We start from the raw sequence: 25,455 nt of genomic DNA, 5'->3' as shown, positions 1-25,455 counted from the left end.
CCATTCTTGTTTAGTGTTTTACGTATCGTAGATTCTCTAACAGGGATGTTAGCATATGCCAGAGACTTTTGTAAATCTTTAGCTGACACTCTAGGATTCTTCTTCACCTCACTGAGCAGTCTGCGCTGAGCTCTTGCAGTCATCTTTACAGGACGGCCTCTCCTAGGGAGGGTAGCAGCAGTGCTGAACTTTCTCCATTTATAGACAATTTGTCTTACCGTGGACTGATGAACAGCAAGGCTTTTGGAGATACTTTTATAACCCTTTCCAGCTTTATGCAAGTCAACAATTCTTAATCGTAGGTCTTCTGAGAGCTCTTTTGTGTGAGGCATCATTCACGTCAGGCAATGCTTCTTGTGAAAAGCAAATCCAGAACTGGTGTGTGTTTTTTATAGGGCAGAGCAGCTGCAACGAACACCTCCAATCTCATCTCATTGACTGGACTCCAGTTGGCTGACACCTCACTCCAATTAGCTCTTGGAGATGTCATTAGTCTAGGGGTTCACATACTTTTTCCACCTACACTGTGAATGTTTACATGGTGTGTTCAATAAAAACATGGTAACATTTAGTTCTTTGTGTGTTATTAGTTTAAGCAGACTGTGATTGTCTCTTGTTGTGACTTAGATGAAGATCAGATCACATTTTATGACCAATTTGTGCAGAAATCCATATAATTCCAAAGGGTTCATATACTTTTTCTTGCAACTGTATAAGGCACACCAGGAATGGACCAAATCCTAATAGAGATACATGAGTTCCTTTTTTAGGTTCAAACCATTCGGATATCTTGTTTTTAAACGTAGAATCCAAAAGGCTTCCCTTTGTATTAATTGCCTTTGGAAATCGCCCCCTCGAATAGAGGGAAAAACTCGCTCGATTCCAAAGGCAGAAAAAGCTCTTAAGCTCCTACCATGCATCGAAACAAAGTGCCTAGCAGCATTCGAAATATTGACATAGGAAGAATTAGTAACATCATTTAAATGTTTCAGGATTCTATTCTTCAACTTTCTTGTGGTGCTTCCCATATAAAGGAGGTCACACTGAGTACATCTAATAATATAAATTACCCCAGTGGTATTGCAGTTTATATAAGATTTAATGGGGAAAGTCAAAATATGTTCTGAATCCTCAAAGATTTTGGTGGGCACAACATAGCCGCAAGTTTTGCAGGGATGACTGCCACACCGTGTGAACCCGGTATATTTAACCACTACAGGACCGCCGTACGCAGGATTGCGTCTTTGCGGCGGCCCTGTTATTCCGGGTGGACGTGCCGGTGCATCATCTTGCGAGACGCGAGATTTCGGGCAAAGCCGGCTCGCGCATGCGCATCGCGGGTCGGCAAAAGTTAAAGCACAATTTCATCATCAGCCTGCCAGCCAATGATTGTTGCTGGCAGGCTGATGATTTTCTAAAAATCGAATCAGAAGCCAGTTAACACTTTATATTTATAAATATAAGGTGTTAAATGGCTTCTCTTCTCCTCTGCTGGTCCTTTTCGTCGGTTGGTTCCAGCAGAGGAGCACAGTTCACAGTGAGTACACCAAACACCACACTTAGCCCCTAGATCACCCTCCATCACCCCAATTAACCCCTTGATCGCCCCTGTCAATCACCTAGTGAAAGGGAAAAAAGTGATCAGTGTAACCCCTTAAGGACACAGCCCTATTTCACCTTAAGGACCAGGCCATTTTTTGCAAATCTGACCACTGTCACTTTAAGTGCTGATAACTTTAAAACGCTTTGACTTACCCAGGCTGTTCTGAGATTGTTTTTTCGTCGCATATTGTACTTCATGACACTGCTAAAATTGGGTCAAAAAAGTTAATTTTTTTGCATAAAAAAATACCATATTTACCAAAAATTTTGAAAAATTTGCAAATTTCAAAGTTTCAGTTTCTCTACTTCTGCAATACATAGTAATACCCCCAAAAATTGTGATGACTTTACATTCCCCATATGTCTACTTCATGTTTGTAGCATTTTGGGAATGATATTTTATTTTTTGGGGATGTTACAAGGCTTAGAAGTTTAGAAGCAAATTTTGAAATTTTCGGAAATCTTCAAAATCCCACTTTTTATGGACCAGTTCAGGTTTGAAGTCACTTTGTGAGGCTTACATAATAGAAACCACCCAAAAATGACCCCATTCTAGAAACTACACCCCTCAAGGTATTCAAAACTGTTTTTACAAACTTTGTTAACCCTTTAGGTCTTCCACAACACTTCATGGCAAATGGACATACATTTTTAGAATTTAGATTTTTTGGAAAATTTTCCAATATAATCAATTTTTTCCTGGAAAAAAACAAGGGTTAACTGCCAAACAAAACTCAAAATGGGTTGCCCTGATTCTGTAGTTTGCAGAAACACCCCATATGTGGTCGTAAACTACTGTTTGGCCGAACGGGAGGACATAGAAGGAGGGGAACACCATATGGGTTTTGGAAGGCAGATTTGGCAGGACTGGTTTTGTTTATACCATGTCCCATTTGAAGCCCCCTGTTGCACCCCTAGAATAGAAATTTCAAAAAAGTGACTCCATCTAAGAAAGTACACCCCTCAAGGTATTCAAAACTGGGTTTACAAACTTTGTTAACCCTTTAGGTGTTCCACAAGAGTTATTGGCAGATGGAGAAACAATTTAGAAATTTCTATTTTTTGGAAAATTTTCCAATATAATCAATTTTTTCCAGGAGTAAAACAAGGGTTAACTGCCAAACAAAACTCAAAATGGGTTGCCCTGATTCTGTAGTTTGCAAAAACACCCCATATGTGGTCGTAAACTACTGTTTGGCCGAACGGGAGGACATAGAAGGAGGGGAACACCATATGGGTTTTGGAAGGCAGATTTGGCAGGACTGGTTTTGTTTATACCATGTCCCATTTGAAGCCCCCTGTTGCACCCCTAGAATAGAAATTTCAAAAAAGTGACTCCATCTAAGAAAGTACACCCCTCAAGGTATTCAAAACTGGGTTTACAAACTTTGTTAACCCTTTAGGTGTTCCACAAGAGTTATTGGCAGATGGAGAAACAATTTAGAAATTTCTATTTTTTGGAAAATTTTCCAATATAATAAATTTTTTCCAGGAGTAAAACAAGGGTTAACTGCCAAACAAAACTCAAAATGGGTTGCCCTGATTCTGTAGTTTGCAAAAACACCCCATATGTGGTCGTAAACTACTGTTTGGCCGAACGGGAGGACATAGAAGGAGGGGAACACCATATGGGTTTTGGAAGGCAGATTTTGCAGGACTGGTTTTGTTTATACCATGTCCCATTTGAAGCCCCCTGTTGTACCCCTAGAATAAAAATTTCAAAAAAAGTGACTCCATCTAAGAAAGTACACCCCTCAAGGTATTCAAAACTGGGTTTACAAACTTTGTTAACCCTTTAGGTGTTCCACAAGAGTTAATGGCAGATGGAGAAACAATTTAGAAATTTCTATTTTTTGGAAAATTTTCCATTTTAACCCATTTTTTCCAGCAATAAAGTAAGGGTTAACAGCCAAACAAAACTCAATATGGGTTGCCCTGATTCTGTAGTTTGCAAAAACACCCCATATGTGGTCGTAAACTACTGTTTGGCCAAACGGGAGCACGTAGAAAGAGGGGAACGCCATATGGGTTTTGGAAGGCAGATTTTGCAGGACTGGTTTTGTTTATACCATGTCCCATTTGAAGCCCCCTGTTGCACCCCTAGAATAGAAATTTCAAAAAAGTGACTCCATCTAAGAAAGTACACCCCTCAAGGTATTCAAAACTGGGTTTACAAACTTTGTTAACCCTTTAGGTGTTCCACAAGAGTTAATGGCAGATGGAGAAACAATTTAGAAATTTCTATTTTTTGGAAAATTTTCCATTTTAACCCTTACTTTATTACTGAAAAAAATGGGTTAACAGCCAAACAAAACTCAAAATGGGTTGCCCTGATTCTGTAGTTTGCAGAAACACCCCAAATGTGGTCGTAAACTACTATTTGGCTAAACGGCAGGACATAGAAGAAGGGGAACGCCATACGGTTTTTGGAAGGCAGATTTTGCTGGACTGGTTTATTTACACCATGTACCCTTTCAAGCCCCCTGATGCACCCCTAGAGTAGAAACTCCATAAAAGTGACCCCATCTAGGAAACTACGGGATAAGGTGGTTGTTGATTTGGTACTATTTTAGGGGTAAATATGATTTTTGGTTGCTCTATATTACACTTTTTTGAGGCAAGGTAACAAAAAAATTAAATTCTAAAATTTTTCTACATTTGCTATTTAGTTTTGTGGAACACCTAAAGGGTTAACAAAGTTTATAAAGTAACTTTTGAATACCTTGAGGGGTGTAGTTTCTTAGATGGGGTCACTTTTTTGGAGTTTCTAGTCTAGGCTACATCAGGGGGGGCTTCTAATGGGACGTGGTGTCAAAAAAAAAAACTGTCCATCAAAATCTGCCTTCCAGAAACCATATGGAGTTCCCTTCGTTCTATGCCCTGCCGTGCGGCTATATAGCCATTTACGACCACATATGGGGTGTTTCTGCAAACTACAGAATCAGGGCCATAAATATTGAGTTTTTTTTGGCTGTTAACCCTTGCTTTATTACTGGAAAAAAAGGATTCAAATGGAAATTTTGCCCAAAAATGGGTGTTTTGGCACCGTTTTTATTTTATATTTTTAACACCGTTCATCCGAGGGGTTTGGTCAAATGTTATTTTTATAGCGACGACTTTTACGCACGCGACGATGCCCAATATGTATGGCTCTCAGACTTTGGAGACACTAAGCAGGCATCCTAAAACTGCGGCCCTCCAGATGTTGTAAAACTACAATTCCCACCATGCCCTGCTGATGGCTGTAGGTTGTCTGGGCATGCTGGGAGTTATAGTTTTACAACATCTGGAGGGCCGCAGTTTGAGGATGCCTGCACTAAAACTAATATTTTTTTGGGGAAAAAAAATTGTTTCTGTGTCTCCAAAGTCTGAGAGCCATAGTGTTTTATGTTCTCTAGGGGACTGTTGGAGATTATAAAAATTTAGTACTCCATGGAAGTGTGATACTCCCTGAAGCAATCGATAATGCAGAGGCCCGGATGATCGGGGCAAGTGTCACACTGAGTAGTGGTGTCCTTCCGTATCCCCCTCTTGTGACACACTCTGCATCTTTTTTGGGTTCGTCCCTTCTTTCCAGTATGGGGGACCACACCTGGAAAGTGTTGGCCAGGGACGATCCGGGCGCCTCCAGTTCCCGAGGTACTCCGGCCTGCTCTTTCCCGGTCCGAAAAGATCAGGTCTTTGAGGACTGCCTCATAGAATTGGAGGAATGTCCCTGTGCTGCCAGCGCTTCGGGATAGTACAAAAGAGTTGTACATGGCAACCTGCACCATGTAGACCGCAACTTTTTTGTACCATGCCCGGGTTTTGCGCATGGCATTATATGGCTTGAGGACTTGATCAGAGAGATCAACTCCTCCCATATACCGATTGTAGGCGACGATACAATCGGGCTTGAGGACCGTTGCCGTGGTACCTCGCACAGAGACTGGGGTGGTGCTGTTACCGTGGATTGTGGACAGCATAAGGACATCCCTCTTGTCCTTATACCTGACCAGCAACAGGTTTCCACTGGTAAGTGCACGGGTCTCACCCCTGGGGATAGGTACCTGGAGGGGGTGGGCAGGGAGGCCGCGTTGATTTTTCCGCACGGTCCCACAAGCGAACGTGGATCTGGCGGCAAGGGACCTGAACAAGGGAATGCTGGTATAAAAGTTGTCCACGTACAAGTGGTAACCCTTATCCAGCAGTGGGTACATAAGGTCCCACACGAGTTTCCCGGTAACACCCAGAGTGGGGGGACATTCTGGTGGTTGAATCCGGGAATCTCGCCCCTCGTACACACGAAATTTGTAAGTGTACCCTGAGGTACTCTCACAAATTTTGTATAGCTTCACGCCATACCTCGCCCGCTTTGTGGGAATGTATTGGCGGAAACTGAGTCTCCCCTTGAACGCAACGAGAGACTCATCAACCGCGACCTCCCTTCCAGGTACGTAGGCCTGCTGAAATGTGGCCCCAAAGTGATCGATGACCGGCCGTATCTTGTACAGCCGGTCATAGGCAGGATCACTTCGGGGGGGACATGCTGCATTATCGGAATAATGCAGACATTTCCGGATGGCCTCAAACCGGGAGCGTGTCATGGCCGTACTGTACAGTGGGGTCTGGTATAGGACGTCCCCACTCCAGTACAGCCTGACACTGGGTTTTTGCACTAGACCCATATGCAGCACGAGGCCCCAAAATGTCCTCATCTCGGCTGCACTGACCGGCGTCCAGCCACCGGGTCTAGCCAAAAATGAGCCCGGGTTTTGAGCGACGAACTGTTGGGCGTACAGATTCGTCTGCTCCACCATCAGATTCACCAGTGGGTTACTGAAAAAAAAACTAAAAAAGTCTATTTCAGTAAACCCCACTGTGGGAATCTGGATTCCAGGATTGCCAGCGAAATCCGGAATCTCAGGCTCAAAGTCCACTGGGGGACACCAGCTAAGTTCATCGGCAGGGGGCTCCGGTGAACTTATTTGGTGGGCCGGGAAACCAGTACGAACCCCAGGGCGGCTCGTACTAGGGTGGGCCACAGGATCCCTAGCATGTGTGGCCCCTGGCTCCGCCTGGCGGCGTCTCCGCTGCCTTGGTGGCTCATCGTCATCCGATGATGATGAGGAGGATGCGGATGACAAAAGGAACGTGGGGTCATCCTCATCCTCACTGGGGCTCTCAGAGTCGGAGGCAATCTGGGCATATGCCTCCTCGGCCGAGAACACCCGGCGGGCCATGGGTGTGTGTGTGTGCGTGTGTATGTGCGTGCGTGTAAACCTTTATTCTATGTGCGTGTGTGTGGGGGCACGGGTGTTCACGTACTAAAAGTCCAGGCAAAAAAAATGGGCAAGTGTTAGAAAAAAAAAAAAAAAAAGTTCAAACTTGCTGATCAGCGGTCGGTGGGGGTGGGGCGGTGGGGCGGGCGATGCGCTAACAGTGGACGGACGCTAAAAAGTGCCGGCCAGTCAGCGCACGCAGAAAAAAAAAAGTGGTGGTGGGGGGGGTCTGGTGGGGGGGGGGGGGGGGGCTGGTGGTGAGGGGGGGGCTGGTGGTGGGGGGGATGCGGGGGGGGCAAGTGGCAGGGGGGTCTGGGGTCTGGTAGCTGAAAAAAAAAAGTTTGGAATAAATGTGATTTTTTTTTTTTTTTTTTTTTTTCTAACTTTTCCCTTCTATCCCTGCCTAAAGGTGCCTCTCCCTCACTGACCCTAACCTACCTGGGTGGCGATGGGTGCAGGAGGGTGATGGATGGCGATTAGGGGGACACAGGAGCTGGTGCTGGACGATGCTGCCGGGTGCTCGTGCAGAACAGGAAGAGGAGGGGAGAGAGGAGCGCAGGAAGTTTGAATCTCGCGCCTCTCTCCCCTGCACCAATCAGCACCCTGGACAGCGGCGTTCAGCACCAGGGCCAGCTCCGCCTCTGCAAATCCTCGGACTGCGATTGGTGGTGTAAAATTACGCCACCGATCGCAGTCTTTTTCCGGTTCATCGGGTCACAGGACACCCGAATGGACCGGAAACGCAGAAAACCGCAGGTCTGAATTGACCTGCGGTTTTCTGCGATCGTCGATGCGGGGGGGTCAAATGACCCCCCCCTGCATTGTTACAGGATGCCGGCTGAATGATTTCAGCCGGCATCCCGTTCCGATTAACCCCCGCGGCGCCGGCATCGCTATTTAAAGCCATGACGTACCGGTACGTCATGTGTCCTTAAGGACTCGGGAAACATGCCGTACCGGTACGTCATGTGTCCTTTAGGGGTTAAACTGTCATTTTTTTTTCCCACTGGTATTGACTGATAGTTTTAGGATAGTTTAGGCCCCTTGGTTAGGTAGTTTAGCGATCGTTTAGCGCCCAGTCCACCGCACCGCAGTCACTGATTTGCTGATTAGCGTATCGCTAATCAGCATTTGTACTTTTATAGTATCTGTAAGTGATCAGAACTGATCACAGTCAGATCTATAATAGTATTAGTGTCACCTTAGTTCGCCCTCCACCCAAAACGCAGTGTTTACCCGATCAGGCCTGATCGGTCGCCCACACGTGCGTTCACCCACGCCCGCCCCGCCGCAGTGACAAAATAATCAGTTTTGATATTTTTTATCAATCGCAGCGGCCTCCAGTACTTCGCTAGCCTCCCATTTGTAATACAGGCTTGCTTTTTTTCTTGGGTAGTCTCAGGGAATACCCCCTAAATTTAGTTGACCAAATGGCAAACAAGGGGTATTCTTCTGAAGAGGCCTACAGGCTTCTGACCCAGTCGGATGAGGAATGGGAACCCTCATCTGACGAATCCAGCGGGTCAGAATATGAACCTGCAGTCTGACCCAAAGTTCGGACGAGGAGGTTGAGGTCCCTGATACCACCAGGCGTACCCGGCCCCGTGTCGCTAGACCACAGGTTGCGCAGGATCCGCTTCAAGGGCAGCAAAGTGGGGCTGGCGCTGTCTGATTATGTGGTGAGGCATACACCAGCAGCGCAGCCCATCCTGGACCTAGTACCAGCACTGCCGTACAACATGGTGAAGTGGCGACCTGTCCTATTTTTTTGACGGACAACGGTTCACGGACCCATTCAAGTCAATGGGTCCGTGAAAGAACACCGATGCACACAAGATTGGCATCCGTGTCCGTGATCCGTGTCCGTAGGTTACTTTCATACAGACGGATCCGAAAATCCGTCTGCATAAAAGCTTTTTCAGATCTAAGTTTTAACTTCGTGAAAACTCATTTCCGACAGTATATTCTAACACAGAGGCGTTCCCATGGTGATGGGGACGCTTCTAGTTAGAATACACTACAAACTGTGTACAAGACTGCCCCCTGCTGCCTGGCAGCACCCGATCTCTTACAGGGGGCCGTGATTAGCACAATTAACCCCTTCAGGTGCGGCACCTGAAGGGGTTAATTGTACTATCATATCCCCCTGTAAGAGATCAGGGCTGCCAGGCAGCAGGGGGCAGACCCCTCCCCCCTCCCCAGTTTGACTATCATTGGTGGCCAGTGTGGCCCCCCCCTCCCTCCCTCTATTGTAATAATTCGTTGGTGGCACAGTGTGCGCCCCCCCCCGCCCCCCCTTCCTCCCTGTATTGTAATAATTCGTTGGTGGCACAGTGTGTGCCCCCCATCACCCCCCCTTCCTCCCTGTATTGTAATAATTATTCGTTGGTGGCACAGTGTGCGTCCCCCATCGCCCCCCCGATCATTGGTGGCAGCGGAGTTTTGATCGGAGTCTCAGTTTAATCGCTGGGGCTCCGATCGGTAACCATGGCAACCAGGACGCTACTGCAGCCCTGGTTGCCATGGTTACTTAGCAATAGTACAAAGGTAAAAGATTTATACTTACCTGGGAGCTGCGATGTCTGTGTCCGGCCGGGAGCTCCACCTACTGGTAGGTGACAGCAATGCTCCGCACAGACCTGTCACTTACCAGTAGGAGGAGCTCCCGGCCGGACACAGACATCGCAGCTCCCAGGTAAGTATGAATCTTTTACTATTGTACTATTGCTAAGTAACCATGGCAACCAGGGCTGCAGTAGCGTCCTGGTTGCCATGGTTACCGATCGGAGCCCCAGCGATTAAACTGGGACTCCAATCGGAACTCCGCTGCCACCAATGATGGGGGGGATGAGATGGGAGGCCGCACACTGGCCACCAATGTTGTTAATGCTGTAGAGGGAGGGGGGGCCGATGGGGGGCGCACACTGTGCCACCAACGAATAATTATTACAATACAGGGAGGAAGGGGTGGGGGGGCCGATGGGGGGCACACACTGTGCCACCAACGAATAATTATTACAATACAGGGAGGAAGGGGGGGCGATGGGGGGTGCACACTGTGCCACCAACGAATAATTATTACAATACAGGGAGGAAGGGGGGGGGCGCACACTGTGCCACCAACGAATAATTATTACAATACAGGGAGGAAGGGGGGCGCACACTGTGCCACCAACTAATAATTATTACAATACAGGGAGGAAGGGGGGGGCGATGGTGGGCGCACACTGTGCCACCAACGAATAATTATTACAATACAGGGAGGAAGGGGGGGCCGATGAGGGGGCGCACACTGTGCCACCAACGAATAATTATTACAATACAGGGAGGAAGGGGGGGGCCGGGGGGGCGCACACTGTGCCACCAACAAATTATTACAATAGAGGGAGGGAGGGGGGCCGCACTGGCCACCAATGATATTCAAACTGGGGAGGGGGAGGGTCTGCCCCCTGCTGCCTGGCAGCCCTGATCTCTTACAGGGGGATATGATAGTACAATTAACCCCTTCAGGTGCGGCACCTGAGGGGTTAATTGTGCTGATCACGGCCCCCTGTAAGATATCGGGTGCTGCCAGGCAGCAGGGGGCAGTCATGTACACAGTTTGTAGTATATTCTAACTAGAAGCATCCCCATCACCATGGGAACGCCTCTGTGTTAGAATATACTGTTGGAAATGAGTTTTCACGATGTAACTCATATCCAACAGTATATTCTAACATAGAGGCGTTCCCATGGTGATGGGGACGCTTCAAGTTAAAATATACCATCGGATTGGAGAAAACTCCGATCAGATGGTATAAAAGGGACTCCAGACTTTACATTGAAAGTCAATGGGGACGGATCCGTTTGAAATGGCACCATATTGTGTCAACGTCAAACGGATCCGTCCCCATTGACTTGCATTGTAATTCAGGACGGATCCGTTTGGCTGCGCACGGCCAGGCGGACACCAAAACGACTTTTTTTTCATGTCCGTGGATCCTCCAAAAATCAAGGAAGACCCACGGACGAAAAAACGGTCAAGGATCACGGACCTACGGACCCCGTTTTTGCGGACCGTGAAAAAATACTGTTGTGTGCATGAGGCCTAAGGAGAATAGCAGAAACTCCTAATGCTGGCCATACATGTAATGATTGCAGAGACCCTCAAATGCCAGGGCAGTACAAACACCCCACAAATAACACCATTTTGGAAAGAAGACACCCCAAGGTATTCGCAGAGGGGCATATTGAGTCCATGAAAGATTGACATTTTTGTCTCAAGTTAGCGGAAAGGGAGATTTTGTGAGAAAAAACTAAAAATAATCAATTTCCGCTAACTTGTGCCAAATGTTTTTTTTTCTATGAACTCGGCATGCCCCTCATTGAATACCTTGGGGTGTCTTCTTTCCAAAATGGGGTCACATGTGGGGTATTTATACTGCCCTGGCTTTTTAGGGGCTCTAAAGCGTGAGAAGAAGTCTGGGATCCAAATGTCTAAAAATGCCCTCCTAAAAGGAATTTGGGCCCCTTTGCGCCCCTAGGCTGCAAAAAAGTGTCACACATGTGGTATCGCCGTACTCAAGAGAAGTTGGGGAATGTGTTTTGGGGTGTCATTTTACATATACCCATGCTGGGTGAGAGAAATATCTTGGTCAAATGCCAACTTTGCATAAAAAAAGGGAAATGTTGTCTTTTGCCAAGATATTTCTCTCACCCAACATGGGTATATGTAAAATGACACCCCAAAACACATTCCCCAACTTCTTCTGAGTACGGCGATACCAGATGTGTGACATTTTTTTGCAGCCTAGGTGGGCAAGGGGGCACACATTCCAAAGAGCACCTTTCGGATTTCACCGGTCATTTTTTACAGATTTTGATTTCAAACTTCTTCTCACGCATCTGGGCCCCTAAAATGCCAGGGCAGTATAACTACCTCACAAGTGACCCCATTTTGGAAAGAAGACACCCCAAGGTATTTTGTGATGGGCATAGTGAGTTCATGGAAGTTTTTATTTTTTGTCACAAGTTAGTGGAATATGAGACTTTGTAAGAAAAAAAAAAAAATCATAATTTTCCGCTAACTTGTGACAAAAAATAAAAAGTTATATGAGCTCACTATGCCCATCAGCGAATACCTTAGGGTGTCTACTTTCCAAAATGGGGTCATTTGTGGGATTTTCGTACTGTCTGGGCATTGTAGAACCTCAGGAAACATGACAGGTGCTCAGAAAGTCAGAGCTGCTTCAAAAAGCGGAAATTCACATTTTTGTACCATAGTTTGTAAACGCTATAACTTTTACCCAAACCATTTATTTTTTTGCCTAAACATTTTTTTTTATCAAAGACATGTAGAACAATAAATTTAGCCCAAAATTTATATATGGATGTCGTTTTTTTTTTTTTGCAAAATTTTACAACTGAAAGTGAAAAATGTCATTTTTTTGCAAAAAAATCGTTAAATTTCGATTAATAACAAAAAAAGTAAAAATGTCAGCAGCAATGAAATACCACCAAATGAAAGCTCTATTAGTGAGAAGAAAAGGAGGTAAAATTCATTTGGGTGGTAAGTTGCATGACCGAGCAATAAACGGTGAAAGTAGTGCAGTTCAGAAGTGTAAAAAGTGGCCTGGTCATTAAGGGTGTTTCAGCTAGGGGGGCTGAGGTGGTTAAAGTTATTCACACATAAAGTGACACTGGTCAGATTTGCAAAAAATGGCCTGGTCCTTAAGGTGAAAATGAGCCCTTGTCCTCAAGGGTTTAAGCCCACTACATATACTTACACTGCACCAAAGAGGTACAGTTATATTTTATTTTCACTGTGATGGAGATGCAGGGAAATGGAACACTTACACCTAGTAGCTTCCTTGCCTGTAACATAATTTTCTTTGGGTGACCTGAAAAAATTAATGTCAAAATGGAACAACTCTTTACATTGATACCGTTGTTTTTTTCAGCTACTTTGGTATGGAACTGGTATCTTCCCATCTTATTTATTACGTACTTATTGGTGCTGGTGGCCCCAGGGTGCTTTCTGTATAGGGTTTTGCTCCCCCCCCCTTCTTTTTCAGCAGTATATATTTTGTTTTGTTCTATTTTATAACAATATCCAATACATGTATTTTTTTAAATAAATTGTGATAGAGCTTTCATTCTTTTTGTTGGTCAACAAAATCTACCAGTAACTTTAGAGACCCATTATTATCCATCTTGTAGTCTGTAAAAACTGTAGTACTGATGCCATGTGAACAGAGCCTAATTGAAATACCAGATACATTTTTATTCATTGCAATATTTTGTGATTTGTGCTATTCTTACTTGAACATAAACTTGTGAAGGTTAAAGCAGAAAATGTTTCCTTTTGTAGATTTGTTCTACAGTACAAAATTCCCTTTGCAGATAAGTCAGGATTGTCCACCATAAATATAAATGGCCTTATCTGCTGTTTGTACAGATAACATAATCCAGCGCATCTCTGACAAAGCGATGAACTTTTTCCACTTGCAACATGTATCTGATCATCTGAGAAAAAGATGACAAGAAACATTGTGTTGTTTATATGTCATTGTAACTTGATGTAGGTCGTGCATTATCCCACCATCAACATGCCAGACTAAATTGGCCAACCTGGGAGTCAGTTTTTCAGTTGATCATGCTATTGAGATGCAGTTTTGGCTAACAGTGGGCAAACATTTCCAACATGGTCGAAGAAAGTGCTGTCAACTATTGTAAACGATCTTTCATGCTTGTTTTCAAATGATGGTCGGCCATTGAGTCCTACATTAGTACTTTAGGCCTCATTCGCATGTCTGTCATAACGTCTGTGATGTCCGTTTATTCATTTTTAGTGTTGAGCGAACTTGTGGTTTCAAGTTCGGCATACAAGGTTCGGATTCAGGTTATCTAAGAATTTCGTTATGGATTCCGTTACCACGAACCATAACTTATGGTCCGTGGTGACAGAATCCTCAACAAAATTCTTAGATAACCCAAACCTTGTATGCCAAACTTGAAACCACAAGTTCGCACAACACTATCCTTTTTTTTGCCGCCAGTTGCAGCTGAAATGTACACGTACTGCTAGGCTGAAAAGGGATTTCCATTTCTCTACAACAATGGGTGTTTGGTCCATACCACTGACCAAAGTAGTGTATGTGTCTATTGTTTTTAAAAAGAAGGATGTATGAAAAAGCGCATTAATATCAATGGATACGTTTGCGGCACATGCAGAACATAGGCCTTTGTCTCATATGACCACCTCTAGACTGACTGGAACCAGTTGCTGCTAATGGTGGGTTCTATACCCCTTTTCAACTGAGTAACAGTAATTAAACCACTTGCATTATATCAATAATATATGAAAGCAAGCAATAAAGCAGTGAAGAACACCGTTTTCTGTTGTGACATATGTGCCTCATCTAGAAGTTGCATTTTACAGTAGAAGATTAAATCCATATAAATGAGAGCACCCTGAATAATTTACAGCCAATTTACCGAGACAAAAGCAATTGCTAATTGAATCATTTAAACAACAAAATGCTGTTTTGATCTTAATAAGGTCAGAAAAACACTGAACGAGCATCCTGGAGAAGCGGTTGGGAAAGTCATTTAGTTCACAGGCTGTAAAGTTTATTTATGAGAGTGTATGAGTCATTAGCCAGCGTAGGCAAAACCGACAATCATTGAAAACACTGTCTACTTTACAAATAAATAAAGCTGATTTAATGAGTGTGCTCAGATTATTGGTGTGCTTGACTGGATGGAATAGGATCATTATCAATGACATACACCATATCATTTCATCTATATCCAACACAGCCCATAACCACTTTTTGCTGGTGGCCTATGATGATTGACAGTATTTTTTTTTCTATAGCCCTGTGAATTATCTGCGAAAAATAGATGTCTTTATTACATGATCGGTTTTATCACAAAATTGATACTGCAGATACACAAACCCATCAGAATGAATGATTCCTTTCATACAGTATAGTGATAGGCAGGCCTAATTGTACGATGTGATGTAAATGTTGAGCCTACATAAAGTCAAGACGACAAAATGTTATCTTGTATGTTTACAACTACAAGCAAGCACTCATCAGCAGTGTATACAATATAATGTATAGAGAATGGACAGACACAGCATATTTTCAGGGTTAAGCATATATTTTTCTTCATTATGTGAATAGGGCCTTGTTATAGAATCTGTGCTTTTTCTTTATTAGAAGAAACCCATACTTACCAACATCGTAGCTGGTAAATTTGGGACATGTAAGCCCCACCCTGAGTAATGCCCACATAGGGCTGCCCACTTACGGGTGGGGTTTACATTAAGTATTTTTCTTATTAACTAAAACCAACTACTGAAACATTGAAACATATTCTAATTTGATTTTCTGATCAGAGATTTTTAGTTTTACAAGTGAAACCTCTTGGAGAAAAAAAAAATTAATTTCTAGAGGGATGGTCCCATTATGCATAGTTTATGATAAGACTGAAATTCATTATGAGAAATCTGGTCTGGATAAAGGTGCAGTCTTCTCATCTTGCCTGAGATGCTGTTCTGACCTGTGAATGGCGGTACAGAGATACGCTTTACACTAGCCACATGGACATTGTAAACTAGTGTCTGGAATTGACTCCATCAACTTCAATGGGAGTAGTGTAGCAGACATGCTCTGTGACCTGTGCAGATGTCAGGGAGAGTTAATGACCAGCCATATCTATTCTCAGTGCTGGATTCTGTGTTATATGCCTCTCGCTCTATAATAGAGGTGTTACTTGTCCTTGTAAAATGATGATAGTAAGGTATGAGGTTCAATAGTCCATGTGAAAACCGCAAGATTTCAAGCTTATTTTTCAATATAGACAATAATATAAAAACTACATTATAATAAAAGGGTAGGGATGCAAATGAGCTCTGAACATGCTGTGCCTCTAATGCCACCAGATGTAAGGCAACTATCCTATAAGTCAATGTTCATCTCTTAAAATAAGCCTTGAGACATAACTTGGATATTAAATAAGCCAGCACCTCATCTGCAGACAGCTGTTTCAGTGTGATTGTCCCTCTTCAGTGCAGAGCAGAGAGTACTGGCTTAACTGGGTGAGAGGCCTGTGTCCAGGTAAGGGGGGAACTAACTCTCCTTAGGGAGAGAGCACCTTAATCAGTAAGACTTATAGGCCATACATGCTCCTCGGGAATTCTGGGAGGGAAGGGATGCAAATGAGCTCTTAACAAGCTGTGCCTCTAATGCCACCAGATGTAAGGCAGCTATCCTATAAGTCAATGTTCAGCTCAGATGAGGTGCTGGCCTATTTAATATCCAAGTCATGTCTCAAGGCTTATTTTAAGAGCTGAACATTGACTTATAGGATACCTGCCTTACATCTGGTGACATTAGAGGCACAACACAAAGGGTTAATGTCTTGCTCCTCCTGTCTAGGATAGAAGACAAATCATTAGTAAATTAGAAGGAGTGCACACCCACTAGGCAGACGTGTTTTTTTTTCCCACCCAAGCAATGTCTTTTCCAGGGAGGGATATCTGTGCTGCCTTTGGATTAAAGTAAAGATACATTTCGTTAAGCAAATTTACACTTTCCTTATAGTCCTTGAGGCAGCACACAAAAAGGGGTTAAGTATTAAAAGAGGGGGGGGGGGGGGGTCGAAATCGCAGCCTTATTGAGCACTTGTCTGTCAAAGGCTGAATCACAAACAGCAGATACGTACATCCAACTTATATTGTTATGTAAAGATGCACGGAGAAGACCATGTAGCGGACCTGCATGTTTGATCCAATGCCTTTTCTCTGCCCAAGCGAATAAGTGGACCAAGTTGAGTGTGCTGTAACTGCACATGGTAACTGAAGTACTTGAAATTTAGAAGCAGGCTTAGGGCTCATGCACATGAACGTAATTTATTTCTGTGTCCGTTCCATTTTTTTTTGCAGACCATATGCAAAACCATTCATTTCAATGGGTCCGCAAAAAAAGGTACTCTGTGTGCATTCCGTTTCCGTATTTCTCCCCCTCCATCCATGTTGTCACATTTCTCCCCCTCCATCTGTGTTGTCACATTTCTCCCCCCTCCATCCATGTTGCCACATTTCTCCCCCTCCATCCATGTTGCCACATTTTTCCCCCTCTATCCATGTTGTCACATTTCTCCCCCTCCATCCATGTTGCCACATTTCATTTCTCCCCCTCCATCCATGTTGCCACATTTCATTTCTCCCCCTCCATCCATGTTGTCACATTTTTACCCCCTTCATCCATACATGTGGACACATTTCTCCCCCTCCATCATGTCCATTTCACCCCCCCCATGCCACATACATTTCTCCCTGCGGGACCCACAGACAGACTACTCAGAGACATTTGTCCACACAATTACCACCAACAGCTCCGCCTCAAGTCTCCAGACCTCCGCTCCCCAGTCTACACCAGTTGCTGCTGCCTGCCGCTCGCTGCCACAATGCCACTCGGCAGTCACGGCCCCCTGACTGTCTGTGTTGCCGATGCCGTGCTGCTGCTGCTGAGCCTGCGTGCCGCCCTGTGAGGAGGTGAGGGTCGGGGCTGCACGGCACACCTGCAGGCTGGGCCCGGCGGGGCAAGTCAGCACGTTATGTATTTAAAAATAAATAAATAAAAAAATATATATAATTTCCGCCCCCCCTTCTCTGCGCCCTCAAGCAGCCGTTTGGTCTGCCTTATTATAGAGTCTGCCCTGTTGTTAACAAGTAATTATATATTCCACTGTTTCTTTATTAAGAGATAATGTGTGATGCTTCCTAAATATTAATAATTTTGTCATCCTCCGTTTATTTCCATCTCAGCACCATTGACAATTTGGAGGATGAAGTCCCAAATTACAGCAGCTCCACTGAGGAGGAGCAACCTGCTATTCAGCACCCAGGAGCTGCCGACTCCACACCAATGCCAGGAGAAATCTTCTGCTGTTGAAGCAGGAGGAGGACCTGCTTCCAGTCCTGAACCACAGTCAAGGCAGCGACAGCGGAGAAGGGAGGCTAGGGCCCAGGGGCATAGCTAAAGGCTCATGGGCCCTGCTAGAAGAGTTCACTCAGCGCTGGTGCACCTAGCTTTTCTGCTGCCAAAGGCAAATATTGAAATGGTGCACACCTTCCCTTCAGTCCTACTGTTAAGGGGGTTGTCCTCTTTTTACTACTGATGACCTATCCTCAGGATAGGTCATCAATTTCAGATCAGCTGGGGTCCTCTGGCACCCCCGATGATCAATTATTTTAAGATAGGTCTGCGCTCATATGAGAGCTGCTTTCTCTGTTCTGTTCACCTGCTTGCTGTAGCCATTGCAGTGATGAGCAGGTAAACAGAGCAGAGAAGGCAGTGCTCATACAAAAAAAAATAATAAGTGGACAACTCCTTTAAAGGCATACTTGGAAAACATTACATACAGTTCTACAGAACATACAGGGTAATACAGCTCCACATATGTACCTCTTACATCCAGTGACTTCTCTTCTCTCATGTAGATATTCTCTTTCCTCTTCTTCTCCTGTCAGACCAGACCGCCATGGTGACTTTTTTCAACCGCGCCTCGTCTCTGCAGAATTTAACAAACAAACATCTTACTTTCCTACTTTTCCATCCTCCTCCTCACCTTCTCAACACCCCACCCTGCCACCCCGAATACTGTGCCCACTGTGCTCCCCAATACTTTCCTGCAGAAACAGTCCCCCTGAAAATACTGGTACTACACAGATAGTGCGTCAGTACAAAAACACCCCTTTATATTGTGCGCTAGAGACCTAGTATGGCCCCCAACTCAGATCCACCTAACCACATTTTCCATGCCCCTCTATTCACAGGATCGGCAATCGGCTTGGTGCCCGCAATACCCCGGACAAAGCTCGGTTCCCCCACAGCACCATCCACCTGGTGATGTGGGTGTTGATCCAGGCCAAACGCATTGACCATTCACCCGTGAGCTGTTTGATATTTAGAATTTTGATGTTTTAAAATTTATGTTATGGCTGAATATTAAGCCCAAATAATGTTTTATTTTTAGGAAATATACATTATAAAATCAAATCTTGTTGTGGACCTCTTTCTTAAATATTGTCAACATCTTGATATGACATGACATTTTATTTGATTAGTTAATGCAAACATGTGTAAATGAAAATACATAGTGAGATTTTATTTAAAACCACATTATTTTAAAAAGGGATTGTATGTAGTGCAAAATCCATATTCAAACATCAATAGATAGGTGACATTTTCATTATTGTATCAACATCCCAACCAGAAAACTTCTGCACCATCTTGACTTCTCATCCAGTAAAAGAGAAGACAAGGGCATATAATGGGAAAATTAATCAAAACATTTTCCATGACACATATAAACATTTAAGAACTGAAATCCCTAAAAATTATCCAATTTATGGTGAAAGAGGTATTAGAAGGATTATGTAGTCCAAAAATCAGACACTTTGGCTGGTAACATACTCATTTACATTTTCATTATACAAAAAATATTGAGAACATTTGGTCTAATAGTTTTGACTACAATTCACCCCAGCCCGCAAGCCCATGTCAAGGGTCCTCTTTGTCTTGCGAGTCCCTACACTATGTACATTACGGAGAAAAAAAAAAAAATGACTCCAAAATAACAAAATACTAAATTGGCCAGAGTCCAGATCACATCATTGTCTGCCAAGAACTACATCCATCTGCCACGGTAATGCACCCTCAGGGCTGGTAAAGTAATTGGCATAGAGGTCTCAAAATGTAAGTCCTGCAGATCCAGGCTGTCCATGTCAAGTCTGGTCCAATCCTGTGGATGAAGAATAGGTACCAGACTCATCTAAACCAGCATCTAAGGGAGCATCATAAATCCTGAGGAAGTTGTGCAGGATCACACATGCTTTAATAACCAGGGTGGCATTGTCCGGCGCCATCTTTAAGGATGACAGGAATAATCTCCACTTGTTGGTAAGTATTCCAAACGCACACTCAACATACTGGCGGGCTCTAGTCAGCCGATAGTTAAATATACGGCACCTGTCATCCAAATTGCGTCTGGGGAAGGGTCGCATGACATGTGGGGCCAAAGCAAACCCTTCATCAGCCACTATTACAAATGGAGCCGGGGGACCCACAGAACCTGGCAGCATTCTGGGCTCTGGGAGGGCTAGTTGGTTGGCTTGAAGTGTCTTACTCAATCTGGAAGTACTGAAAATGCGTGCATCTGCAGTGCTCCCATAGGCCCCGACATCCACAATTATAAACTTATATGTAGTGTCAGCTAAAGCCTACAGCACAATGGAAAAGTATTGCTTATAATTGTAGTACCGGGATCCTGAGTGAGGCGGCTTCTTAACACGAATGTGTTTGCCATCCAGTGCCCCAATGCAGTTCGGAAACTGTGCATCAAGATGAAAGCCCTCAGCAAGTCTGATCCAATCCTCTGCTTTGGGCTCGTGCATCACCACTTCCCGGAGTCGCTGCGAAATCACTTCACATGTTTGACGAACAATCCGAGAAATAGTTGAGACTCCCAGCAGGAACTCAAAATGCAGTGAAGCAAATGAATTACCAGTCGCCAGAAACCTGTGGAAAATAAACAAAAAATGAAATATTAAATATTAGGCTACACGGCGGTGCACGGTGAAAGGCCGCCGGACTAAAATTACTGCATGTCAGGCTTTTTAGTCCGGCGGCTTTTGCCGTGCACCGCCGTGCTGCGCCGGAGCTCCGCCCCGTCCCCTTTATAGTCAATGGGGACGGAGCGGTGGCACGGCGAAATAGCCGCAGGACGGATCCGACATGGTGAACAGCCTGTCGGATCCGTCCTGCCGCAAGTGTGTAAGTAGCCTTAACCAGACACTACTGAGGTCACTAATCATACTGGTGTAAAGTCGCCCAGAGCAAAGAACCAGATTACACCTTTCTTTTTCAAAAGATGCTGTCCAAACTGAAAGGTTTGATATGAATGTTTGCTACGGGCAACTAAGCCAGTTCTACTTTACAACAGTTCAATTAATGACCCCAGATATTTACACATAACAAAGCTAGTCTAACACACTAAGGGTACTTTCAAACTTGCGTTAAAGTTTTCCGGTATTGAGTTCCGTCACAGGGGCTCAATACCGGAAAAAGACGCTTTAGTTTTATCCTAATGCATTCTGAATGGAAAGCAATCCATTCAGTATGCATCAGGATGTCTTTAGTTCAGTCACTCTTAGGCTAAATGCACACGATCAGGATTGCGTGCGGAAAATCCGCACTGTAGTTCATGTACATTTTATTCTATGAGAATTTGAAATTCTCAGTGCACACAATGTGGATTTTTTCAGCGCGGATTTTGACCTGCGGTGTGGATTTTTAAATCTGCAGCATGTCAATTTATTTTATTTTTCCTGACCGGATTTTCTTCATTCACTTAGTAAAATCCGCATGCGGAAAATCCGCACAGAAACCTCACCAAATCTGCACGCAAATCCGCATGCAAATCTGCACGAATTGATGCGGATTGACCGCACAGATTTGCCTGCGAACACCTGCGGATTTCAGTGCGGATGCTCCGCACATGAATCCTGAACGTGTGCATGTACCCTTACGGTATTTGGCCGGAGAAAATACTGCAGCATTTCTCCGGACAGAATTCCGGAACACTTGCCGGAATTCTGGATCCGGCATTAATTTCCATTAAAATGTATTAATGCCGAATCCGGTACCAAGTGTTCTGGAAAACCGGATTTGGTTTCCCGATCTGCGCATGCACAGACCTTTAAAGTGCTCCACCACTGACTAGTTCTTGAGCCTGCCCTAAATGAAGAGCTAGATATATTGCTCCCAGGTCTCTGATATTGGATCACAGATACATCTCTTGAGGAGAGCATCTCCCTTGAACCCAAAGAACGTGGAAGTGTACTTCCTAACCAGAGTTATTGAATGGCCAGAATAATCTGCTGTGTTTAGTATTTCTCGGACGAAGCCATCAAGACAGGTCTTCCCAAGTTTCTGGCTTGATTACCACAAGACTAACCAGACTTGAGGAACATTGGTTTCTTCCTGAAACGATGCTGGTTTGCTATAATATATTGGACTGGCCCTCATATATGGAATAGGAACACGGTTTAATAGTTAAAAATAAGAAGGTAATCACCTGTCACACATATACTTTCAATAAAATACAATGTACATACAATTACAATACAATCAAACTAAATCAATGCGTTAAAAACCTAAAAATCAATATTATCCAATGTTGCAGGAACCGGTGGCACTTGATGTCTCTGGACCTATAGGGTCCTAGTTGTAGTATGAATAGACAATAGTGCCGTCGGTTTCGGCAACCCTGAATAGTGTTCCCTTTAAACAATTTCCAGGTATCACTCCAACAATCGCTAATTGGGGTCCCGTATATTAAATATGTCCCGGATCCACAGATTCCTCGAATATCCCAATGTTCAGTGTTTTGGATATGCCAATGTTTTTAATAAGGCAATATATCCCTGTCCCCAGTAGATTGTCACTGTTGCAAACAATCAGCGCTTTGAAAAGATCAATGTTTCCTCTACAATCACTTTCCCATAGGACTGTATTTAGACAATGTTGCGGACAAAATCTTTGATAGAGGAGTAACAAGTGAGTCACGGTTTGATGTTGCACACGGGTATGCTACCATCGAGTGAATTTGGTAGCTCAGTTCATTTCTCATGTAACCACAGCGGTATTTGTTATAGTCACTTTCACTGCTGAAAGTAGGTCAATATCTCTCCTATGTACTTCCCCACAAGTGTGGGCTTACCTCCGCCTGCGCTCTTACTTTACTCCGCTCTATGTGCCGGCGTCCCAGCTGCGGTATCAGCGTCCCTCGTGTTACTTCACCGCTACTTCTCACGTGATGTTCCTGTGTGAGGTATGCGGCAGCTTACTTCCGAGCGCTGGCGGAATTACGTATCCGATCCTTTCAATAGGTAACAAGGAAGTCCTTCTCTTTATAAAAAAGTGAACTTTTTCTCCAATTAGGGTTCGGGGTATCTAGTCCAGGATTGTTACCAGGAACCTCACCAAACGCGTTTCGGGGAGACGCTGTCCCCTTCCTCAGTGGCATTACCCCAATTTCATTGTTTATGCATTTTATAGTTATCATCGGTGCTTTTGAAAATCCGTTCTGGATCCCAGTTATATACAAAATCTGGTCTGGATCTCCAAAATTACATATTCTTCACTTCCATTGTAGGTTTCATTTGCGATTGTAATGTGATTTTTTAAATGAATTTTTTCATTTTATATCCACAATTTTGTGTATGTAGGACAGCAGGATATCACACATTGTCTAAATCTTTACATCAAAACATTTTATAAACGGATACTATTCAGGTTTCACTTTTGTATTTTGTCCTTAATACTAAAATACATGATCTCCACATAATCATGTGGGATCACAATTATATATATAATAATATTCTAAAAAATTATTAAAAATATAAATATAAATGTTGTGCAGGTTTCCATGGGTCCTTCTAATGATTGGCCCCATCCACCACTATGTTTCCATGTGGCTTCATTTTTAATTATGACATTGCTTGCACTGGAAAAATGATTAGAGTGTAAATATAAGTCAGGATACATCAGGGGATATCTATTTTGATCTGGTCTCCCTTTCTCATATTGTAGAGTTTTTACCTTTTTAGGAAGCCTCTCATTCAAAAATTTTTTGCAGGCATTCTATGGATCAATATAGTATTTTGACCTGCGGTGTGGATTTTAAAATCTGCAGCATGTCAATTTATTTTATTTTTCCTGACCGGATTTTCTTCATTCACTTAGTAAAATCCGCATGCGAAAAATCCGCACAGAAACCTCACCAAATCCGCACGCAAATCAACATGCAAATCTGCACGAATTGATGCGGATTGACCGCACAGATTTGCCTGCGAACACCTGCGGATTTCAGTGCGGATGCGCCGCACATGAATCCTGAACGTGTGCATGTACCCTTACGGTATTTGGCCGGAGAAAATACCGCAGCATTTCTCCGGACAAAATTCCGGAACACTTGCCGGAATTCTGGATCCGGCATTAATTTCCATTGAAATGTATTAATGCCGAATCCGGTACCAAGTGTTCTGGAAAACCGGATTTGGTTTCCCGATCTGCGCATGCACAGACCTTTAAAGTGCTCCACCACTGACTAGTTCTTGAGCCTGCCCTAAATGAAGAGCTAGATATACAGGTCCTTCTAAAAAAATTAGCATATTGTGATAAAGTTCATTATTTTCTGTAATGTACTGATAAACATTAGACTTTCATATATTTTAGATTCATTACACACCAACTGAAGTAGTTCAAGCCTTTTATTATTTTAATATTGATGATTTTGGCATACAGCTCATGAAAACCCAAAATTCCTATCTAAAAAAATTAGCATATCATGAAAAGGTTCTCTAAACGAGCTATTAACCTAATCATCTGAATCAACTAATTAACTCTAAACACCTGCAAAAGATTCCTGCTTTTAAAAACTCCCAGCCTGGTTCATTACTCAAAACCGCAATCATGGGTAAGACTGCCGACCTGACTGCTGTCCAGAAGGCCATCATTGACACCCTCAAGCAAGAGGGTAATCAAGGCACCTCAGTGGGAAGTCTGTTGGAAGGAAAAAGTGTGGCAGAAAACGCTACACAACGAGAAGAGGTGACCGGACTCTGAGGAAGATTGTGGAGAAGGACCGATTCCAGACCTCGGGGGACCTGCGGAAGCAGTGGACTGAGTCTGGAGTAGAAACATCCAGAGCCACCGTGTACAGGCGTTTGCAGGAAATGAGCTACAGGTGCTGCATTCTCCAGGTCAAGCCACTTTTGAACCAGAAACAGCGGCAGAAGCGCCTGACCTGGGCTACAGAGAAGCAGCACTGGACTGTTGCTCAGTGGTCCAAAGTACTTTTTTCGGATGAAAGCAAATTTTGCATGTCATTCGGAAATCAAGGTGCCAGAGTCTGGAGGAAGACTGGGGAGAGGGAAATGCCAAAATGCCTGAAGTCCAGTGTCAAGTACCCACAGTCAGTGATGGTCTGGGGTGCCATGTCAGCTGCTGGTGTTGGTCCACTGTGTTTTATCAAGGGCAGGGTCAATGCAGCTAGCTATCAGGAGATTTTGGAGCACTTCATGCTTCCATCTGCTGAAAAGCTTTATGGAGATGAAGATTTCATTTTTCAGCACGACCTGGCATCTGCTCACAGTGCCAAAACCACTGGTAAATGGTTTACTGACCATGGTATTACTGTGCTCAATTGGCCTGCCAACTCTCCTGACCTGAACCCCATAGAGAATCTGTGGGATATTGGGAAGAGAAAGTTGAGAGACGCAAGACCCAACACTCTGGATGAGCTTAAGGCCGCTATCGAAGCATCCTGGGCCTCCATAACACCTCAGCAGTGCCACAGGCTGATTGCCTCCATGCCACGCCGCATTGAAGCAGTCATTTCTGCAAAAGGATTCCCGACCAAGTATTGAGTGCATAACTGAACAGAATTATTTGAAGGTTGACTTTTTTTGTATTAAAAACACTTTTCTTTTATTGGTCGGATGAAATATGCTAATTTTTTTAGATAGGAATTT

This window comes from Bufo gargarizans, chromosome 1 (assembly GCF_014858855.1).
Source record: "Bufo gargarizans isolate SCDJY-AF-19 chromosome 1, ASM1485885v1, whole genome shotgun sequence".
In the NCBI taxonomy this organism is placed as follows: Eukaryota; Metazoa; Chordata; class Amphibia; order Anura; family Bufonidae; genus Bufo; species Bufo gargarizans.
The sequence above is the reverse complement of the archived record's forward strand: the minus strand, read 5'-3'. Positions refer to the sequence as shown.